Source organism: Ammodytes marinus (genome assembly GCF_949987685.1).
Source record: "Ammodytes marinus genome assembly, chromosome: 7".
NCBI classification, from domain to species: domain Eukaryota; kingdom Metazoa; phylum Chordata; class Actinopteri; order Uranoscopiformes; family Ammodytidae; genus Ammodytes; species Ammodytes marinus.
Window position 1 is genome coordinate 22,311,001 of NC_137211.1, and position 6,000 is coordinate 22,317,000.

Here is a 6,000-nt window from a genome sequence, read left to right on the forward strand (position 1 = left end):
TTGGGAATAAATGAAAAACCTGTTTCATTTAAGTGCTTTTTATGTTTCCAATATAAGCTTATGTTTACAAATTGTTCCTGATTTCTGTGCAGATTCAGAGTGACTGCGAAGACAGAGTGTTTGGCTCAGCGAGAGCGAGAGAGAAAAAGAGGGAGAGCGAGAGCGAGGGAGGCGGAGGAGGAAAGACCTTGGTGAGAAACAGAGGGCGTCCAGGAAAACATCAATGAAACTCAACTGATGAGGGCTGAAACCAAATGAGAGTGAAAAAACCTTGACTTTGACGAAGACTTGGGCAAAGATATGGAAGACTTCAAAAACAGACAGTGAGAGAGTGAGCAGAGTGAGAGTGAGCAAGAAATAGAGAGAGAGTTTAGGAGACAGTCGGAGAGAGAGTGATAAAGACAGAGATAGATAGGTGACAGGCAGAGAGCATAAATAGACAGGCCGGCCGGCCAGCACAGGGATTGACAGAGATGGATAGCTGACACGGAGAGAGAGATGTTCATTTGGATGGAGCATATGTCGGAGTCGGGGTCACTTGCTGCCATTATGGCCATGGCCCAATGTCAGCACAAATAAGTCACATCACAATACCTGAGCTCCTTGGCATGGCTCATCCATCTCTATGTGTGTCTGTTCTACACATGCAGATACCCATCAGTGTGAACCATGGCCACATTCAACTCTATATCTGTACTGGTACATGGCAGACACTTACCGCACAGTCCCATGGACACACATACTGGAGGTCCTGGTATTTAAAAGAAATACTCCTTCATTGTAATCCAGAGCACTTTTTGTCAAAATCCGCAAATGTCTACTAACCATCCGCTGCCTGTCTGTAGTTTGTGTGCACTGAAAAAAAAGTCTGGTGTTTTAAACATAGCCGAGGTTCCAAAAATGGCTTTGGCAATTGCTGACTCAGATCTCCTTGACAGATGGAGCCCTCGCTCTTAGCGTCAAATATTGGCGCGGTTACTATAAATATAAACAAGTGTTCTCTGGACACCGTGTACTTCACCTTTGAACCTGTACATACTATTCAAGCACTTGTCACAAACAACAAAAACTCTCATCTCCCTGTCTGATTGATTTGATAGGCTCATGAAAGATTGTGAGGGGCTCCTTGTTTCAGCGTGGCTTCATATTTCTAAAACAACTAATGACTGTGACGGTGTACTATGAACTTCAAGAGAATCATCTATTTGCTCTTGTTCACTCTCACGGCCCTCTTAGCATTGTGTTGAGAGAACAAGCTGTAAGAAGTCACTGTACGCTACCCGCTCAGCAGCAAACAGCTAACAAGCACAGTTGGAAACTACCTACTGAGCATGTTGGAGCATTTAGCAGCTAAGGAGACAGATATGCTGAGCTGTTGTACTGTAAACTGTGTAATTGTTTTCTTGTCTACTGCTTAGAAGAAGCATCAACCACTGCATAAATGCAAAGCATAATCATTTGAACACATTTGAACTTGTAAAACAAGCATAGTCCCTCATTATTTTAGTGGCCTGTTAAACCAGGTCTGCTGTTAATGTGTTGCTTCGTAAACTGATTATTTAACTCTTACACAAATGTATAATCAGTAACTTAGTTTAAGTGAGTGACTTTCTTGCTGTCAATGATACAACACAGAACAACACCAGTTGTTTGGCACGTTTCACCCCATTTACCACAAATCACTTGTAATCCATTGGATTCCTTAAGAAAGTCCATTCATTAATGATACGTTGCTGTTGTAACGTAGCACACGTAGCAGACATTTGAAATCAGTGCTTCCATTCACTTAAAAAGCAACATTAACGTTACACTGATGAAACTGTATGCAAAGGAAGTCATGAAATACACAACCAAAGAAAGGTGAAAGAGTATATTTATGGAGTTTTAGAAATGGCAACACCTGTTTTTCTGCTAAGGGCTCAAACTTGAAATCCTTCATATCTTTTTTTTTAAACCACCAAAATAATTTTAATACAAAATATGTCATTTGGAAACACAATCATCTTCTGAGGAGTTATTATCACTGACAGACCTTGCAGACAAGCTTTTAGAGGGGGACACTGAGCAATTACACATCTGGCTTCAGGCCAGGGCCCAGGCCTGAGTCCAAGAAGATTTGAAACCGTCCTCAAATTATTGTAAAATTAGAATCCAAAGCTATTAGCCGTGTGATGTTGCCAACTCCTCCATAACACCCAATAAATAATAGGATGAAAATAAACGTGACATGGTCGGTGGCCATAACAAAAAAAAAGTATAAATGAATAACAACACTGTCTTGTTTTTCTGTTACATTAGCTATTAATGTAGAATCTGCACTGCAGTCCCCATAAGCAGCCGGAGGGGAACTTGGAGGGAAACTCTTCCCCCCTGAGAAACTTAGTTTGAAACCCCCACTGAAATGAAACACAGGAGATGAGCTGAGGGGGAGATGGAGAGGTGAGAGGGATGAGGCAGGGAGGCTGAATGAATAGAGAATGATTATAGTGGACGTCTTATCACTCATATTCCTCAGTAGCTTTATTCCCACCCCCAGCCCTGTCCTAACACGCAGGTCTATTCTTCATCGCCAAGCAGCCGGATACTGTGTGTGTGTGTGTGTGTCTGTGTGTGTGTTATTACATTTACCAGTCCAGAGCATGAATGTGCTTTTGCATACGTGCACAACCATCCGTGTGTGTGTGTGTGTGTGTGTGTGTGTGTGTGTGTGTGTGTGTGTGTGTGTGTGTGATTTGGGGAGTCTGTCAGTAATATGGACTGTCTTGAAAATCACTTCATTAATCTAGAGTGCTGTACATTCATCTCCTGGCTCCTGTTTAATACTCTAGGTGTGTGCAGGCTGCTGTGGGGGGAGGGGGTGGGGTACAGAAACACTGCCCTGTTTCAATGGGGAGGCCACAATCAGCAAGGGAGGGAGAAAGAAAAGAGCAAAGGTCAGGGAGTCAGACTGACAGTCAGAGAGGAAAGATAACAGACAACAAGAAAGAAAGAGCAAGCATGAGAGAGAAAAAGAGAAAGAGAGGAGAATGAGGCAGACAGATGGATAAACAGACAGATTAATGTGGACAACCTAAAGAGACAGAAGTAAGCAAGGGATGACAGAGACGGAGAGCGCCGGTGGAGAGGGGAGAGACAGATGAGACGAGCGGAGGAGAGAGATGACATATTGCTGTATATAAAGGTGGCAACAGCTGGCATAGTCTGCTGTTGTCAGGCCTTCACGGTGCTGGAACAGTGAAGTTCCCTGCCGATGCATCCTTGAATAGCCGGGCTGAAGACAGACTGCCAATACAGCTCACTGAACAGCCAGGGCTAAAGAAAGACCCAAACTCTGGAGCCATGCAGGGACACAGCCAGGAAGTTTAAAGGGGAAAGCAGCTGGGACAGCAGTGGCTGGTTGGTGGGTAGAGGTCTTTGGGACAGCTTGCCAGGGACAATGTCACCTTAATGTTAGCTAATAGCAGCCTGACACTGTACTTATACTCCACTCACACCTGTCTCACCCCACTCTCCCTCAGATGGATTGTACTGAATGTTTAACATGTGTTTGGACTGTGAGTCCAGGATTTGACTTCCCCATTTGTTTACATTTTCTGATGAAAAAATCTAAATCTAAAACATTTCAAAGACCTGTCTAGTACGATTGCTCACCGGTTTTGAACCATCTAAAAAAACGCAGTGTGCCATATTTTTTTGCATAGTAGCCTAACGGCCTCCACACACATCCTACCTCTACTGCGCGTCTACCTCGCGTCTGCGTCTGACTTTTTGTCGCTGACCGTGTAATCAACCTAGAGCGGGCACACATCCAACCTCAGACGCACTGCTGATGCGCGTCGGAGGCACGTCAGCAGCGACGCTCCCCTTTACCTCAGGATGCTCGCCTATTTCTTTCTGAGAGCCGCGCGTCTCTCTGCTTTAACTGATAGAGAAATACTCTGCTGAGAGTCATACTGACTTCATACCGGCAGCTTTCGCTGTAGTTTCACCATTTCCTGGTGTGTCCCTTTCAAAATAAAACTTCCAACAAGCGAAAATGTGGCAAAAAAATAAATAAATAAAAAAGGCAATGGGGCGCACGGATTACTGTCCAGACTCAATATTAGACTCAATATAAATCATATGCATCATACATGACACAAAATAACTTAATTTTTAATGGGAATTATCTATGAAAACTCTATGTAGAAAGATAGGGCTTTTAGAAGCAGCGCTGCAGCAGCAGCAGCTGCTGAGACGTTCCATGTGTGTCCGAGAAAAGTCAGGGAGACGCAGCAGTAAGGTAAGGCGACGCGCTCCAGAGGTAGACGCAGGATGTGTGCAGTGGCCGTAAGACTTGAAGAACAATTAAACACACCCTGAGATAACGGTCATCTGACATTAGTCAAATCAAGTGCATATCAGTATGGTTAATTTAACACATGCATTACAATTTGTCAAATTGTCATGTCTGTGTAGAGATCCTGTTAGCGTCAATGGGGTAATAGCTTCACCGTCAGGATCAGAAAGGGAACTATTATACAAACCATAGATATACAAATAGGAACTGCCTGAAGTGTTTGTCATGATTTTGTAATGTGACTGTTATCTTTGATGATGGAGAGGAAGTTGTGGATTTTTCAAATCTGTAAAGTGTAATATGTGTACAGTTGTCCATCTTAGTCCTAAATATATGGACATAATGGTCAAAGTAATGACTTGATTTATAACATAACCTTATCACCTAACTTTACTAGATCTAATAAAATGTAAACTTGGAAAATATTTGTTGTTTAATACATATAGATGTTGTATCACTCCCAAAATTCCATTTCAGGTGATGGAAGTTCTGTAACGGCTTATCATTATTCCCCAAAGTCATGGAGTGGACTAAACAGATCTGACCGACCAACAGATTTGGAAGCCAGTCAACCTCGTGGGGAAAAGGTGGCTTCCATACTTAGTGAGAGCACCCTTTAAAAGCTATCCATTTATGCTTGTGCAGATGGAGAATACAATGGAAACAAGGCGTGTAATCAATTCATATTGCCTTTCTAACCATATTGTCTCAGGGTGAGGAAGTAGGGACTGTCCGTTGTGGTTGCAAGCTTGCGATACCATTTTCAGTGTGCCGAAACACATCAAGTGTTGGTAGCTGCATTAAGGCTTGTGAATCCTCAGGAGTGGCCTTCTATTTATCAGGAGCTGACCTGCTATGGAAGTGACCCTATAATCACAGTCACTTTGCTGAGGTGGTCGACTGCATTGGCTTTGAATAGAAAATGTTTTGGCACATAGAGTGGCCTATAGTGCAAAGGTCATTTTCAATTTGCTACCTCAAGGCCTTCAAAAGAACGCCTGCCAGGACTGTGTTGTGGATAATGATTAACAAAAATACTTCATCAACCTCCTGCATGGATCTCATCTGTGTCATTCCTCTGTCCACAACAACTATCAAGACGGGCTTTAGTATTATAACGTGTATCAAGTTGGACTTGAGGAGCAAAGTCAGTCTCACCACACTGACAAGTCTACTGTTCTTCAGCTTGGGGGGTCAAGAGATGAAGCAGTTCAACTCCATGTCTGTAGTGGGCAGGTGGCTTGCGGAGGTCAACTGCTCATAAAGATGTCAACTTTCAGCTGTTTCAGGTTTAATTCTCTAATAAAAGCAATCTTCAAGTCCACTTCAAATTACTCCACTTTGAATTACTTATCCTTCTACAAACTTTCAGCTATAGACTTAATTTGAACTATAAACTCTTAAATCTATTTTAATATTACAGAAAAGAAAACCATGACCATTACCAGTGTTTTTTTCATCCCTGAAGTATGCTCGGTATGTTTAAGTATGGAATGCAGGAATGCAGAAAAACAAATATATCCATGTTAGTTTGCATGGACGCTCATCATTGTGGGTCTGCTCCAGGGGTTAGTCGTTGGTGAAATGGACAAAGAAATCACACCACATCCTCCCTGTGATGCCCATCTGTCCCATTACCTGGTATTAGTAGTCATGGTTGG